Consider the following 18379-nt stretch of genomic DNA (forward strand, 5'->3'; position numbering starts at 1 on the left):
CTACTACCTCGAATCTTGACTCTTATTTATTGAGCTATCTGTTAATTGTATTTCTAGTCAAAAATAGATCCGGTATTATTTATTTATATACCACATAATGGCGCCCGAACAGGGACTTGCCCTTTCCCCACGCGCCGGAGAAGCCACGTATGCCCCCTGACCCTCTGCAGCCGTGACGGAACCATACCGTGCACGTGCAGATATTTCTGCTTCAAGTATCCCTCAGGCCCACGGAGGAGACGGAGGTTGCGGTCCAGCATCCAGACGAGGCGGTGGAGGAACGCGGCAAGTCCCGACCAGAGCCCAAGCCGAGAGTCCAAGGTCCGAGGTATCCGGAGGTCCACCTGTAACTGAAGTCGAAGTCCGTCGTCCGTCGTCGTAGCAGTCCAGTCCAGTCCGAGGCCTTCCGTTCTTGCTGCCCGGTGAGTACCGTTGCTGGGGTAGTATCTAGACAGGGTCAATTGATTTGTCTCTGGTCCGTGGGTCTGGGGTACGCAGATCCAACACGAAGTGTCCACCTAGGTGAGTGCGGGTCCTGACGTGTCTCTTTATGAGACCGGTAAGTTCTGTACTGTTTCAGCAGTGCATCTAGTAACCCTAGTCTGTTCCGTTCTCGAGAAATTCATGTGTTTTTGTTCTCAGTATTCCAGGTAGTATTGTGCCCAAACTGTTATCCTAAATGTCGTTTATGTATTTTTATGTCGTGGTATGAATGATCTGTTATTCACTGTGTTCATTGTTCATTACGTACTGTATTGTGTCCAGGTCCCAGTCTAATCATGTTTTCGAAATTACGTCAGTTAAAAACTAGAAAGGGTCTGCTCGAGGAAGCAGTTCCTGTCCCGCCTAGGGACAGTCCAGGTCATTTCATGTATCACAAGCATGGCATAAGTGCCATATTATATCTAGATTTATGGGTCGAGTACACCAAGGAATTAGAAGAAAAGTATAGATGGCCTGTATCAGGCACATGGGATGCCGAGTGCATCATGCGAGTAGAAGAAGCATTATGGAAAAAGAAAGCCAGACAGTCACAGAAAGATGCCATCGAGTTATGGCGCAAGGAATCTCATAGAAGAACCGAGAAAGAAATCAGAAAGTCAGAATTAAGTAGAGAATTTTCAGAGAGAGCCCAAGAAAGAGGACTGATCGAAATAGGTGAACGAGTTAAAACCGAACAGTCAGACAGACAGAGGAATGCCCTCATTAAGGGTATGTACCCTCTCCTTGCCGAGGGCTTGCCAAAAGCAACCCCAGAAGCATCTAGTAATTTTCCGCCACCATTAGTTCCGACTAAGCTACGTCACAAACCGACCGCAGCTGATATTTTTCTCTCGTCCTATTTGGACGACACTGTCCCTGAATATGCAAATCCTGTTCCGCCTGCCCCTGGAAATAATGTAATTCATGGTCCTCCAGACACCGGGGCACCGGTTACAGCTCCTGCTACGGTACCCCCGGTCCAGCCCGCAATACAAGTTCCGGCTACATCAGTCACTCTGCCGGCACGGAGAGTATCCGTCGATGATTCCAGTTTAGGAGCCGCGGGGGCAGGTCCTCCTGGAACCCCGCCGCCGCACAAACGTATAACGTTAGTCGAGTTACATGCCCGAGCGTCACAGCGTACGCCCAAGTCCCAGTCAGTAGCAGATATCAGGAAAGCCCTTACCGAATGCCGTTATGATCCAGTCCCAGGTGATGATAATATGGTTATATATTCATTGCGTGTAAGACGGGTGACCGAGTATTTGGACACCCTACCGAATATGAAGGAAGATCTAGACAGAATCTATCGTTTCATCCGTACAGGGAATGATCCAGAAAGTATTGGCGAGATCATGTCATTAAGGAAAGCTGAGATCTAGCTCATGATATTAAAGTTTCTGATTAATTGTTTAATAAGGGTACAAGATTATCCGACCAAAGACCAGAACGAAATGAGAGCTCTGATGAAATGGAGTGATCATATAGCCGAGGGAAGACACAAGACACTCAGTAGTATAGAGAGTATGTACAAGAAAATTCGTAAGGAAATAATAAGGTTACACGAACAACGTAAAGCAGTACAAGTAAGCGAGAAATAAAACGACTCTTCGAGATACCTGTAGATCAAGAAGGTCCCTATGTACACAGTCAAGTATTGGGGAAAGACAGAAAGTTTCTTATTGATACAGGGGCAAGTAGGACTACCATAAGTCACGCCGAGGTTCCAGGGGCTCCGCTCTCAGGCTCTAGTAATGTTTCCCTTGGATTTTCAGGAAAGCCAATTGTTAACGAGATATCAAAACCAGTTACTCTAGAAGTAGGTCCATTGTCCCGTACTACTGATCTGTTACTTACGAAGTCATGTCCAGAAAATTTGTTATGTATATGGATGAGGGTAATGCACTCAGGTTCTGCAAATCTCTTTTACATTTAATCGGTATGTGTGCAGCACCAGATTAGTGCCTGCTAAACTCTTTATAAACTGTGAATGTGGCCTGGGATCGCTAGATCTCCAGGACTCCGGTGCGCACTACTTTTGTTCGTTATAACAAATGAAACCAATAGTCCATGTTAAACTGTTGTTTTTACATCAAACAAGTTTTAGTCAATGTGAATTCATTCATATCATTTTTTCATCAAAATAATTGTATCAGAGTAATCCAAGATTCATGTACAATTATAAAACACAAATCAGTAAATTGTAAAACACAAATCAATACAACACAATTACACTTGTAACCCAATGCATTTCGGGGTTGGCACCCCTTCGTCAGGGGTCTAAAGAAAAAAGAAGGAAAAAGAAGAAGAAAAAAGAGAAAATAGGAAGCTCTTATTAGTATTGATGTTATTACAAAAAGGAATCTGTCAATTACGTTTAGAGTGATATATAGATCACCTTACCCTGGTAATTGGTTGTCTTTGGTGTGTAAGTGTTGTGGATTGAAATTTTTAAATCTAGAGGATCAAAGAAACGAAAGAGTAAGAGTGTATGCTAAACCAATATATACCTATATGTTATGTTAAAATATAGGTCGCAGTAAATACCTGTATTTCCGGATAGAACCAGATAATCTGTAAATGAATCGAAGGCATATAAGTAAGAGAAAATTCCTCTTCATGCTTATTTTTTGGGAAATTTACTGGATCCGCAAGCTTAAGACTGTGGCCCCGAATGGGCTCAACGATAAATTGGATATGATATGTTTTTTATGACCTATGATCTTAATAAGACTCTAAACAATCAAAGTTCCAGACATGAACTCTAATATAGAGCCACTACAAGTAGCTAGTAACAATACTTCATCCTACGTATAAACGTGGATAGCTATAATCTTCAAAGGAGAAACTAACACAGTGTTACACAATCACAGGTCGTGATAATGTGCACCATGAATATTTTTTTGATACTATAATTTATTATTATGTACAATGAGTATATGAATTGCTATAGGCACCAAAAGTTGATATGAAACGAATATTCCATATGTGCTAAACATGAAGATCATCTTTACTTTTTTCTATTCTTCCTGTTTTTTATCTTTTCTCATAATCTGTTTTTCTGACTGTCCACAAAATGCAGTTTTGCAATCTCGATGTAGACACATAACCGCAACACTGGCAATTAATAATTCCAGGAATTAATTCGATAAGTAAATACATTATAATTGGGGTATCACTAAACCCCAATCCATCGCCATTCATTCTAATTTTTTCGCTCACTTAGTTCACAAGTTGCATTATTAGCAATGAATACTAACTCACTATTAACAACCTCCCTCTATTATAATCGCGAGCTACACCATTCCACTATGGCCGCCAAAATTCCTTCTTCGCCCTTAGTCCCTCTTCTATATTGATTAAGCTAGCTCGACATAGCTAAAGGACCATGGGCGCCAACGCGCAATCACCACAACTCGCCGGTCACAGAATGTATATGGAGTTGATCATAACGCCGTCCGGTAAGCCCTAAATGTTAACCCGCGCTATACGGGATTGACAATAATACTCTATGACTATCCGCTAAAACATGTATTATCTCACTTCTCTTTTAGCGTGAGAAGGATTAGAAAGACGCTAGCGAGCCATTAGACACAAAACCCTGAACTCGCAGGTAAATGCTTACTTTACATAGCACAATTCAATTGCAAACAATCTATGTGTAAAATAGTTCATGATACTATTTTCACCCGTTTAAACCCAATAGATTCCATCATTTTGGCTACGTGATTTAAACCGAACAGGTGAGCCATGTGTCTTGATGTAAATACCCAAAAAATAAGCATGAAGAGGAATTTTCTCTTACTTATATGCCTTCGATTCATTTACAGATTATCTGGTTCTATCCGGAAATACAGGTATTTACTGCGACCTATATTTTAACATAACATATAGGTATATATTGGTTTAGCATACACTCTTACTCTTTCGTTTCTTTGATCCTCTAGATTTAAAAATTTCAATCCACAACACTTACACACCAAAGACAACCAATTACCAGGGTAAGGTGATCTATATATCACTCTAAACGTAATTGACAGATTCCTTTTTGTAATAACATCAATACTAATAAGAGCTTCCTATTTTCTCTTTTTTCTTCTTCTTTTTCCTTCTTTTTTCTTTAGACCCCTGACGAAGGGGTGCCAACCCCGAAATGCATTGGGTTACAAGTGTAATTGTGTTGTATTGATTTGTGTTTTACAATTTACTGATTTGTGTTTTATAATTGTACATGAATCTTGGATTACTCTGATACAATTATTTTGATGAAAAAATGATATGAATGAATTCACATTGACTAAAACTTGTTTGATGTAAAAACAACAGTTTAACATGGACTATTGGTTTCATTTGTTATAACGAACAAAAGTAGTGCGCACCGGAGTCCTGGAGATCTAGCGATCCCAGGCCACATTCACGGTTCAGAAAATTTGTTAGGCATTAAAACATTGAAAGAATTAGGTGCAGTAATTTGTTGCTCCCCAGAGGGAGTTCGTCTGTTCTTACGTGACTTCAAGGGTCACTATGTATTACGTGATTTTGATCCAAGATTGTCTAATGTCCCTCAGCATTTATGGGCGCAAGGTCCAACTGATGTAGGTTACATGCAAATCACACCCCATCGTGTGACTCTCAAACCAGGTGTAGTGTTACCCCGAATCAGACAGTACAGATTACCGCCTGAGGCTGTAGCAGCCTTATCCAAAATTATTGACGAGCTCATTGCTCAAGGAGTGGTTGTAGAAACTGACTCCAATGTATGTAATTCTCCTATCATTCCAGTCATGAAGCGTACTGATCCAAATGCACCTCCAGTATATCGATTAGTGATTGACCTACGAGAACTTAATAAATGTATCATTCCTCAGTACCCAGTTGTCCCAGATATTTCGTCACTATTTTTTTTTTTTTTTTTTTTCCAAAACCTTTATTGCACTTTGCATAGTACACAGCGGAATGCCTACAACCCTGCGGGCCGGCCGCTATCCAAGGATCGTTGTGTACACAGACTTTCAGCAAAAAGGATAGCAATACCACAGTGACAAGGAATTTGTGACGGAGTGTACTGAAACAATAAAAGTGCCGTTTAAGCAATTATTCAATGCAGTAATTGAGGTTTTGATGGAGTTTTTTTTTTTCTTTAGTTCCTTTTTGTGAAAAATAACAAACTCGTAACAAGAACAGTTAGGAATGACAGTGTGGTCTGACATGAATCAATGCATTTCAAGTTTTTCGTGCCTCTCTGATGTACGGGAATCTGACAGCCCTATACAGCGCGCGTATGCCTCCACCCACCCCGCCCGTCCCTACCTCCTTGGCTCACCAGTCTACACTTTATGAGGCCACCCTCTGCTGCAGCCCAGGCCTACACTTCACTCCCCCCTCCTACCCAGGTTTAGCCCCCTTCCCCTTCATCGTCGGAGACATCCAGATCCTCCTCTCGCAAGGGTTCGCAGATGACCCCCCTGTACTCATTCCATTTCAGCCATATCTTATTCCATTTCCCGGGGCAGGCACGGTTGATGTATACTGCCCGCTCGGTCAACATCACCCGATCCATGTTCAAGCACCACTGGGACTTAGTCGGTAGTTCTGCTGACCCCCAGCGCTGTGCTATGTCACGTTTCGCTACCATAAGCCCCGCCGTGACCCAAAGTTGCTCGTATCGGGTCAAGTCAGTAGATTCCCATATATTTAGCAAACATCTCCTCGGGTCAGGTAGTATGGAGTGTTCTAATGCCTGAGAAATTGTGCGGAGTACTTGTGCCCAGTATGCCTGAATCCTGGGGCAGTCCCATATAGTATGGAAGAATGTGCCTTCCTCCCCACACCCACGCAGACAATAGGGATGAGGCGCCCTGCGTATGTGATGTAACATTGTCCGTGTATAATAAACCCTGTGCAGGATCTTGAATTGCACTAATCTCATGCGTGCCGAGATGCCTACTTCTTTAGGGGACCCAAGTGCTGCGTTCCATTCGTGTTCATCCATGTCGTTAACCTCCCCCTCCCATTTCTCTTTCAGGTGTGCTGTGGGTTCGGGGCTGTTGTTAAGTAGTTTGCGGTAGGTGAGGGATGTCGCCCGTTCTAACATGTGATCCGTGAGTAGGCGATCCTCCAGGGGTGAGGACTCTGGGAGTAGCGTATCTGCTGGAATGGCTGCAAGCAATGCGTGACGGATCTGAATGTATCTGTAGAGTTCCCTGTCGTTGAGCTCATAGAGTTCTCTTAGTCGGGCAAAGGGGATCACTGCACTCCCTTCCCATAGGTCACCCACCACGGAAATGCCTATTGTGTCCCATTGTGCGAACCCCTTGGTGTTCCTCAGGTTGCCCAATGCGCGAGAGTCCCACAGCGGAGTCATCCTCGTGATTCTCCCCTTCCAGCCCAGAGCTGCCGTGGCTGCGTGCCATATCTGCACCGTTAACTTGGTGGGGCCGAGCAGAGTGCGCAACTTGCGCCGATCATACAGTGGACCCAACAGACTATCAGCGCCCAACTGCTCCCTGTCCGAATGAAATGCGGGCTCGGCCTGCGGTGCGTGTATCCACTGATTAATGGGTTTCAATTGAGCAGCCCAGTAATACAGTTTTAAATTCGGTAGCGCGATGCCCCCGCTGTACCAGTCTCTGTGTAGCTTGGATTGTGCCACTCGCGCTGGTAGGTTACCCCAAAGTAGGTTAGAGACCAGAGCCGCTACGTTCTGGAAGAATTTGGGTGGCACAGGATATGGAGAATTTTCGAGGACGTACAAGAAGCGTGGTAACGCCATCATCTTGTAAAGCGCCGCCCTGCCGAGGAGTGTTAACGGCAGTCCGGACCAGAACTCCACATCCCGTTTGAGTCTATCCAGGGGCGGCTTCAGATTCTTAGCTATGAATTCAGCCGGGTCCTTAGTGACGTGTATGCCTAGATATTTAAAAGAGGATCCCGCCAGTCGCAGCGGGCAGTTATCGTCGAGGTCCGGAACCGGCCCCCGTAGCACATATATCTCCGACTTGGACCAATTTAGCGTGTAGCCGGAAATCCTGCCGTACGTGTCACAAATGTGTAACAAGGCCGGTATTCCCTCCTCGGGGTCCGTTAGATACAGTAGCATGTCGTCCGCATAGAGGGACAGACGGTCTTCCCAACCTCCGGTCCCTGGTATACCCTTGAGGAGGGGAGAGGCTCGTATGAGAGTCGCGAGGGGTTCCAATGAGATGGCAAATAACAGGGGCGACAAGGGGCAACCCTGTCGCGTACCCCGTCCCAGCGGGAAAGTGCGGGAAATGTGGCCGTTCGCCACCACCTGAGCTACCGGGGCTGTGTACAGCAGTTTGACCCACGCTAGAAAGCGAGGCCCGAACCCCATATGTGTCAGCGTTTCGAACAGGTACTCCCACTCCACCAGGTCAAATGCCATTGTGGCATCAAGTGCCAGGATTACTGCTGGCGTGGTGATGATGTCAGCTCTGGCCAGGATACAGTGTAGTCGCCGCAAATTCAGTGCTGTGTTCCTATGCGGCATAAACCCGGACTGATCCGGGTGTATAATCGAGGGCAGATGGGGCATGATCCTCTGTGCCAGAAGCTTGGCCAAGATTTTCACTTCCGCGTTCAACAATGAAATTGGTCGATAGGAGGAACAGTCCTCTGGGGGTTTACCCGGCTTGGGGATTGGTATTATAGTAGCCTCACGCTGGTCCGGCGGGAGGGACCCCCTCTCCAAACTGTCCTTGAACATCCCCAGCAGATGCCCGCTGAGGGTGTCCGGCATTACTTGATACCATTCTATGGGTATCGCCCTGGCACTCTCAGGTGTAATTTTCCGCGCCGGGGTGTACACTCGTTCAAAATGGGTCGCAAGTAGTTCCGTTATACGCCTCGGATCAGTGTGTGCCACTCCCTGGTCATCTTTTAGTCGTTGGACCCCCCTGGAGCTACCGTCGCGTTTATCGAGCCACGCCAGCATTTTCCCCGCTTTGTCCCCCACTTCATAGATCCTGTTCTGAGTGACGGTTAAGAGACCCTTGACTACCACCCGTAGGTGATCGTTATACAGCTGTTGCTGAAGAGTGAGTGCGTGCAGGGCAGCGGGTGACGGGTGAGACTCATGTGCCGCGGTCAGTTCCCTCAACTTAATCTCTAGGTCAGCTAGTTCCTGAGACTGTTGTTTCTTATGACCGGTTATGGTGTTAATGGCTTGGCCCCGCAGAACCGTTTTATAGGCCTCCCAGAGCGTTGCCGGGGAACGCACTGAGTGGGTGTTTTCAAGAAAGTAGTGTTTCGTTGCGTGTGTGAGTGCTTTGCGAACCTGTGGGATTTTGAAGTAAGATGCGTGCATGGGGTATGTGCGCCTACGTGCTCTCGTCTGTAGGGATAGCGTCAGTATGAGCGGTGAGTGGTCCGAAATACCGCGAGGGTGAATTACCAAGGTGTCTACATGACAAAGGGCTTCCCCCAATGACAGGAAATAATCGATGCGAGACAGACTGCCATGCACCGCGGAGTGGAACGTGTATTGTTGCCTGCCCGGGTGTAAGTGTCTCCAGATGTCTGTCATGCCCATGGCCGTGGCAAATCGTCGAAAGTAAGTTTCCCCCCCTATCTGGTTGGGGGAGGGGTGTTTATCTAGTTGTGGGTCGATGACCGCGTTGAAGTCCCCCCCTAGGATAGTCACACCCTCGGGTAGAGTTAATAGGAAGTCCCCTAGTCTTGGGAGGTGGACTGAATGTAGAGCCGGTGGGACATACACCGATACCAAATTAAAGAGTTTCCCCTCCCATTGCCCCTGCACGGCCGCGAAGCAGCCCTGATCATCCGTTTTAATTGATAGGGGCATGAAACGTGAGTTCTTCTGTATTAGAATGCCAGACCCCCTGGAGCCGGACGTGAAAGCAGAGTGGGCCCACATTTTGTAGCCTCGCCTATCCAAGGCCTTCGTAGCTCCCCCCACTAGGTGCGTCTCTTGCAACAGGGCCACCGTAGGCCGCAAGCGCTTAATAGCAGTTAATACCAATCCCCGCTTAACCTTGTCCCCCAGACCTCTCACATTCCAGGACATCAAGGTCATAGGTGGGCATTGCGTGTCAGCGTGAGTCACCCCCTCTGCCGGTTCTGGAGTGCTAGCCATCGGGGGGTAGTAGGTGCATGATGCAGTGTCCCAGGGATGTAACCAGCCCATCGGCTGCGTTGTAACGCAGCAAAGCGTTCCTAAGCATCATGGGGGCATAGTATCACTGTCCGTTCCCAGCAATGCGTTCTGATTCCCATAGGTACTGAAACATTGTCCTTGACCCAGTATGTACATTCCCAACAGAAACAGTTCAAAACAAACCCCCCTCCCTGCCCCCCTGCTTAACGGACCTTCAACTGCCCGCCACCCCAACTGAGCAGAGTGCTTTACCCATCCCAAAACCAGAGTACTTGCGTGTAGGGGGGAGAGCGTCTCCCCAGGCAGGCGGCCTCCCTGAAGGCTTTTGGGGCAGCCCTGCCAGCGTCTACGTGCAGCTGTGGAGAGTATAAGTCATAGCGGCAGTCGGCGACTGCATTATTGTCCAGAGTCTGAGTTCGGGTTCAGTCTTCCTCGCCCCCTCCTCCAAGTCCATGGGAGGGCGAGTGTTCCGTTTCTTCCACCCGACCCGATGTTTGCGAGCCAGTTCGGCTGCCTCCTCCACGGTCTCGTTCCGCTCTGTGTGGTCTGCGCTGTCGTCCAACGGTGTGCCATCCTTCCAGCCACTCCCGGGCCGCTCCAGGGGTGTCGAAAATCCACACTTTTTTGTCCGCAACCACCCGCAGTTTGGCCGGGAAGAGCATTGAGTACGGCAGTTCTTTTTCCCGCAAGGTCTTTTTTACTTCCAGGAACGTTCTCCTTCTCCTAGACACCTCTGCCGTATAGTCCGGGAAGAAAGCAATTTTCGAGTTCTGGATTTGGATGACCGGTGCCACTCTAGCGGCCTGTAGAATGGCGTCCCGATCTCGGAAATTGAACAATCTAGCCAGTATCGGTCGCGGTGCGGCCCCCGACTTGGGTTTTCCTCCCGGGACGCGGTGTGCCCTCTCGATGGAGAAGAAGTTTGAAAGTCCCTTTGGCTTGAGCCTAGATTTGACCAAGTCCTCCACGTAGAGGTCCATTGCCCCCGTGTCTTCTGATTCCGGCACGCCTAAAATTCTGACATTGTTGCGTCGGGAGCGCCCTTCCTGGTCATCCAGTTTGTCCCGAAGCAGCTTGTTATCGGTTTGCAGGCGTTCAACTGCTATTTGCAATTCAGATACATCCTCAACCAATGATTTAGTGACCACCTCGACCTGCTTGACCCTCTCGTTCATTTTTTGGAGATCCGCTCTTATCAAGGTGACTTCCGTTGCTGTGGCCCCCACCGTCGTTTGTACTTGGGCCAGCGCTGCCAGGACATCTTCAAGCGTGGCCTTCCTCACCCCCTCGGGTTCGGCCGTTTTCCCGGCGGTCTTGCGTTGTTCTTGGGGCGGCGAGTGCCTCTCATATGCGAATTTGTCCAGCTTGGCCTGGGTGGAGGAGTTTCTGGGGCCCCTGTTGGACATGGCGTCGCCACGAAGTAGACTGCCAGATGGTTAGAACGATCGTGCGTGGGTTGCGCCGGGCCGCTTCTGTGCGCTCCGGCGGCGGACCTCGTTGCGGGATACGGTCACCGCAGTGGGGGGCGGGATCCTCTCGCCGTTATGCCATCGTGTTATGCTCCCTTTAGAGATTGCGGGCAGGCCAGGTGCTGCGTCGCCCCTTAGCAATGGTTCAACGGGGTGTTTGGCGGTGCGCTGCACTGTGTGACCCACACCAACTGTGGCCGCCGTAGTGCGCCTCTCCTCCGTGTCTCCCTGATGTAGGTGCTGCTCCGGCGTCCGCCCCTCTTGGTGGCTCAGCTAGCGTGTGGCTCCCGGTCTCCCGTCGGGAGGTCCTCAATTTCCACAGCCCTCGCCCGCAGCGGTCGCTGTGTAGCTGTATCTGCTGTTGTGTGGCTTCGCTGGCCGCTGCTGGGGCTTGGGGCAGTCCGCTGTTGTGACCGGGTAATGGCGGCACCGGGTCAAGCCTGCGCCTCTCCTTTCGCGCTACCGGTGGATTCGTGCGGGACCGGGGAATTCCGCCGGGCTGGGGTGTTGTGCTCCCGTGTGCTTGGGTGAACGGGAAGGGAGTTTCGCGGTAATCGGGGTGTCCCTTCCGCCCTCTCTCAAGTGTTAATTGCCATTCACCCTTTCCTACTGCCCGCGTGCAGTGTCACTGCGTAGCAACGTTTCCCGCTCTTTGAGGAGGCACAGGTTAATGTCCGCTCTATCGAGAGTCCGGAGTGGCCCCGGTGCTACCCGGTGTGTTGGTGCACTACAGGGCCGGAGCGCACCCTGTCAGCTCCGTGTGGTAACTGCTCAAGCTGTCGTGTGCTGTCCCTATTCCAGCCATAGGATGGGGGGGGGGGGGCAGTCACTCGCGGTTCATCGGCTCGGTATCCACTGAGTCCCACTGTTAGTATGCCCCGCAGGTCTGCTGAGGTCGGTGACCCCTCCTTTCATCCCCGAAGTCCTCCTCCCGGTCCCAGCACCTCCAGCGTACCTGCGCAGGGGACCCGCACTTGTTAGTGTCGTCTGGTCAAGTCCGCCGCCCAAGATGGCGGTCCCGCCCCTCGAGCTGCGGCGTCTTCCGTGGAGATATCTTGCGCACGTTTCTCTTGGCAGCGCCTGTCATGCGAACCATCCGCCAGTCCAATTAAACGTTGCTGGAGCTCCCCGGTTCGATGTCGGCAAGTCGGTCGGAGGTCCGACACTTCCGGTGAATGCCACCCGCCAAGCCTCCACTTCCGCCCGGGGTCAGACTGCCAGCCACTCCGCTGTTTCGAGGCGGACAGTAGGCCCCTCCTCTCGCCTGTCCTGTGCGCCGACCGCCGGGCTGCCGCTGCCTCAAAATTGCTTCATTTGGTGCCGCACGGTCACCAGACCCGGTCCGCCCCAACAGAACAATAAATTTATCGGATAATAGTGACGGATTTAAGTGGGATGCCGCCTCACTGTGGGAGCCTCCCTAAGCAGCGGCCACCATCGTTGGCTGCTAGCCACGCCCCCTATTTCGTCACTATTGACAGCTATTGATTCCGAAGCCACGTTCTTTACTGTAATCGACCTCAAGAACGCATTCTTCAGTGTCCCCATTCATCCAGACAGCCAGTTCCTTTTTGGTTTTTGTTTAAATGGAAAAAGCTATAAATTCACACGAGCTCCTCAAGGTTTCACAGAAAGTCCTAGTATTTACAGTCAAGCACTCAAGAGACAACTAGACAATATTCACATGCCAACTGACACTGCCCTACTCCAGTATGCCGATGATTTATTGATTACAGCCCGTTCTGAACGTGACTGCGAGCGAGCGTCACTTACAGTTCTGTATTTCCTAGCCGAGATGGGGCACAAGGTGTCCCCTTCAAAGCTCCAATTCTGTGTCCAGCAAGTGGTTTACTTGGGACACTTACTGTCCAAGTGGGGTAGGCAGTTGACACCTGACCGTATCCAGTTAATAGCGAGTCTTCCCCAGCCCAAGACCCAGAAGGAGGTACGAGCTTTTATTGGCCTCACTTCTTATTGCAGACAATGGATTCCTCAGTATGCATTTCTAGCCAAGCCACTGATACAGTTAACGACACAGGAGGCAGCCGTATCGACTGTCCTCCCTTGGACATCTGAACATACACTTAGTTTTAATGAGTTAAAGAAAGCCTTATGCCAAGCACCTGTTCTAGCAACACCGAACTACAGTAAGCCTTTTACACTTTTTGTCACAGAACGTGATGGTACTGCATTATCTGTTCTCACACAAGATCAAGCAGGACAATACAAGCCTTGTGCTTATTTTTCGAGCACATTAGATCCAGTCGCCCAGGCTTTGCCTGCGTGCCTCAAGTCAGTTGCAGCCACAGCTCTAGCTATCAGACAAAGTGATTCCATAGTGTTAGGACACTCCCTGACAGTACAAGTTCCACACTCCGTGGAAGTTCTTTTAAACCGAACACAGACTCAGCACTTGACAATTGCACGTTTAACAGGTTATGAATTGACACTGTTCCAGCCACACATAGAAATCAGACGCTGCAACGTTTTAAATCCTGCTACACTGTTACCGTCTGTTACTTCCAATTCTGCCACACATGATTGTGTAGAAGTTGTTAACACCATGACAAAGCCAAGACAAGACCTGACAGATATTCCGTTACCAGATCCCGACCTGACACTTTATGTGGACGGTTCATGTATGAGAACCAATACAGGAGAACTAGCAGCCGCGTATGCAGTGACTACTGACACCGAAGTTATTGAGACACATCGTATTGACACTCTGTCCGCTCAAGCAGCAGAGCTAGTCGCTCTGACCCAAGCCTGCATACGTGCCAAGAACCTGAAAGTTAATATCTACACAGATTCCCGTTATGCATTCGGAGTCGTACACGACTTTGGAGTACTCTGGCAGGAGAGAGGTTTTATGACTTCTCATGGAACCAAGATTCAGCATGGTCTCCTCATTCAAGCTCTGTTAGAAGCAATACATTTACCGACAGCTATCGCTATCATGAAGTGCAAGGCACATACGAAAGTCTCTGACATTATTTCCCAAGGTAATGATTTAGCAGATCGAACAGCCAAGCTTACAGCTCAGACACCAGACATTCCAGTTAGCAAGACACTGACACGCATACCAGATCCGACTACATGTATGACAGTGAAGGACCCTACACAAGATGTCATAGATATACAGTTACATGCTACTCCCGAGGAAATCAAGAAATGGTCTGAACAAGGAGGGATCCAGACAGATCAGGGATGGTTGACGAAGGGAAGAACCACATGGTTCCTCCCCGACTCAATGGTTCAAGTCATTATTAATACCGCACATAGTCCTGCACATCTAGGAGAGAAAGCTATGTTAGACAGTATCCAGAACATATGGTTCAACAAGCATTTACGAGCTGCAGCCAAGCAGAAAGTCCGTACCTGTATGATATGTTGTCAGTTCAATCCAGGTAAAAGTGTCCCGGTGGAACAAGGTGGATTCCAGCCTCCTGACCACCCTTTTGAAGTCCTCCAGATGGATTACATTCAGATGGAGCGATGTCGAGGTTTCAAGTATGTTCTCGTAGTTGTATGTGCTTTGTCCAGATGGACAGAGGCATATCCAGTTCCAGATTACACAGCCGCGACCACTGCCAAGCAGTTGGTTCGTGAATTCTTCCCCCGCTATGGACTCTCTAGGGTCGTGTATTCAGACAACGGCCAGCCATTCTCGTCTGAGTTAATGAAGCACGTTTCCCTTCTGTTAGGGTACCAGTGGAAGTTCCATTGTGTACGCCATCCTGAAGCAGCAGGTCTCGTAGAGAGACATAACCAGACCCTGAAAATCCGCATCGCCAAAGTATGTAAAGAGAAAGGTATAGACTGGCTAGTAGCTCTGCCAGTCGCCCTATTCTATATGCGCATGGTCGCACATTCCAGATCAGGTCTGTCCCCTTATGAGGTCGTATTCGGCCGCCCCCCGAACATGTGGGGTACACCTAGACCCCGAAGTATTACCGATGTTTCAAGTAATATGCTGACAGATTACCTAGCTTCCTTGATGTCTGCCCTACACTCTTGTCGTTCACAGGTTGCCGCTGCATTTCCAGACAATACCGAGGTTAAACCGCATGAAATCGTTCCAGGATGCATGGTTCTTGTGAGGAACTTTGATCGTTCAAGTCCGCTGGAACCTCGTTGGAAGGAGCCGAAGTTGGTCCTTCTCACCACCCGTACGGCCGTGAAGCTGGAAGGCCGTAAGGGGTGGGTGCACCTGTCACACGTCAAGAAATTTTATGGACTCAGAACTAAATCTTTTTTGAAAAACATTTCCGATTCTAAAGACTGCCAAAATACTGTTCTCAAGGACTGTCCCGCAAAAGACATTGATACCAAGCCCTCCCTGTTAGAGAAAACTCCGCAGCAGGAGTATAAACTGAAATTAAGGTCTAGTAAAATAAGTCAGCCAGTTTGATTGTCTAAGTCCTCCCCTAGGTGAAACGGTTAGACCGGTTTCTGACATGTATATAATAGACCCCCACAGAGAGAGAGTTAGTGAGAACTCTAAAAGTTGCATTATTATTTTATGTTTCCTGCTATATCTCACCCTCATGATTACCTGTACAAGCTATGCATTGCATTTATGTTTTCCAGTTTCTCATGTAAATAAGCTTGCTAATGCTACAGTAGAGCACACATTTAGTGATCTTCCTCCTCACGAGCTATCCTATCGTCTTGCTATGCGAAACAATACGTTTATAAGAATGTTACATTATTCACACCAGACCAGCAATGCCACTAATTGTTGGGTGTGTGGTCGACTCCCCCCTTTCCAGACACCGAAGGGAGTTCTGCCACTCTTTCCTTATCCGTTTTCACATAATGGTTCGTGTGGAGCATGGTCCACGTTAACGTCATCCTCAACTGATATGTCCCTTCTGAATCGAACATGTTTTCCAGACAAGCAAGGTCTCTCCCATAGAACAGGGTCAGATCTAGAAAATGAAGTTTATGATTTAGGTAATTATTCTTCGAATTTCATGGTCCTGAATGTTCAATCTGATACTACTCCAGACTTGCCTGCTATTTCAGTGTTACCAGTTAAAGGCGAATTATGTGTCAGAAAGAATGGTTCCACACATGTAGGACATAGTGATTGTACTACTATTGTCGAGTATAGTGACAGTGGGAAATCTATTTTCAAAGCCTCACGTCATTCGTATTTTGTTTGTGGTCAGACCGCATATGTTCGTCTGCCCCCCGATTGGGATGGTACATGTTACATTTCCTTCCTACTGCCACCAGTTTTCCTAGCCCCATCTGATTATCATAGAAACACACATCTAGTACACATTAGACATAGAAGGGAGATTGAGTCCCCAATTGTCGATCAAACTGAAACTGCTCTAGAACAATATCAAGACTTCAATAAAGGTTTCTTCTTCTTTTTAGGTCCTGTCCAGAATAGTAAGCTAATCCGTAGATTAACCAGAACCCTTGAAGCAGTAGTGAATGAGACTACTTCTGCCCTAGGTAACTTAACTGAAGAGCAATCTGCTATGAGATTTGTCGTTTTGCAGAATCGTCTCGTCCTTGACGTCATACTGGCCGATAGGGGCGGGGCTTGTAGAGTCATCGGATCTAGTTGCTGCATTTTCATTCCAAATAACGCGCCGTCTGTTTACTCAGCTATAACCAGACTTCATAAAATTGCCCATCAGTTACACCAAGATCCAGGCACCTGGACATGGTCCGGTTGGCTCTGGAGTATTATTTCTGCCTGGGGATGGAAAGTATTGTCATTTCTAGGTATTGCAGTAATGATCATTTTCAGTTGCTGCCTCTGTATACAATGTGGCCCTGCGATTTGCGGCATTTGTGCTACATCATGTATTCCTAGTCCTAAGCCCAGTTCTAGATCCCGTTCCAAGACAATTCGAGACGAGCAATTGATGCTGTCTGAAATGATAGATGGTATTATGAATATTGATGTTTCCTGATGGAAACGTAGTGACAAGGAGGGAATGTGGAAAAGTAAATTTTGCCATGTTCTGTGTCCCTACGTGTTCCCCATGTTATGTTATATGTGCATGATTAATATGCATATGTATTCCCCATGATAGATTAAAGACGCAATTCAAGTTGTGTCCATCTCTAGTATGCCAGTCTCCAGTCTTCGTGATTACAACGAATATCAGGCCTATGTAAAGTTAAGTTGCCACGTTTTACAGTGTGCACGTTAATGCATTGAAAAGTCCCCGTTTCTAGGCCTCAAAAGGGCCCGGACACCAGATTCAGCTCCTGTCTCCTGCACCCTCGCTGAGGAGCGATACAGCCCCCACCTGTATCCCTGACCCTTCACTTACTTCCTGCCTCACAGTGCCCGGCTCAGCCTGGCTCTGCGTATGAGTCCGCCAAGAGTATGTTATGATTCTAGTTATCAGTCCAGCTCTCCTTCTCTGCATTCCAAAGCTACTGAATCGCATCAATAGTTTCAGTCATTGTCTAGCCTTTACGTCTCCATGTAAGAGAAATACTGTATTAATGCTAATAGAATATTCCCCGCACACGGACTACATGTAGAATAATGTATGCACCAGTCTTAGAGTCCACCTCAGCTTTGACTAAAAAGGCTGGCCGGCGCGGGAATGTAGGGATGGTTGCCCCCGTTTCTAGGCCTCAAAAGGGCATTTTAATTATATCAGGATACGTGTATTCTCCCATACGGAGCATGTCTTTTAATTCTCTATGGAACCCTGCTGGATCTTTGTCGTGACAGGCAATTAACTTCTTCATCTCTAAGAGTTCCATCTTTGTAATAGGGGTGTAAACAAATACTCGTTGCATTTCACCACCCGGTGTCATAACTGGGTGTACTTCTCGCAACGGATTCTGTCTGTCTATGTAGAATGGTTTACTTACTGGAGGTGAGACATGAACAAAATGCGGGTTCAGGAACGTTCTATATTTGTGGCGCTGTTCTAGAATGACACTAATTAAGTCGGTACCTAGACCTTTCCATTTATACTGGAGTAACTCGTTCAGGACATCGTGTAATGGACCTGGATCAGAATGTTGACCCTCATAGAGTGTAATGAGGTGTTGGATCATATACATACCCACCAGTCGCAATTCTTGCAGGTGTGGTACTTGATGGCAAAGGTTTATTGTCAGCGTCGAGAACACTATGTGCCAGAAAGTCATGCGCCGCTGCGGACACGTCCCACTGACCCATTAGTCCATGCATCGCTGCCACGGCCATAACCCTTTCGCCAGAACAAACCAACTCGTGAGCAACTACGGGGCTCATCAGCCGATCAAAATTGACGTCAGGAGAAGTCGTCAAGCAGAGACA

The 18379-nt window shown here is 48.0% G+C and overlaps 1 protein-coding gene across 1 annotated transcript in view; it reads left to right on the forward strand.

The window, feature by feature from the left end:
* LOC144805503 (uncharacterized) overlaps window positions 1-18379 on the forward strand; it is a 1226074-nt gene that overhangs the window by 371038 nt on the left and 836657 nt on the right. The gene's annotated exons all lie outside the window — the stretch shown is intronic.

This window comes from Lissotriton helveticus (genome assembly GCF_964261635.1).
Source record: "Lissotriton helveticus chromosome 1_1 unlocalized genomic scaffold, aLisHel1.1 SUPER_1_unloc_12, whole genome shotgun sequence".
NCBI lineage: Eukaryota > Metazoa > Chordata > Amphibia > Caudata > Salamandridae > Lissotriton > Lissotriton helveticus.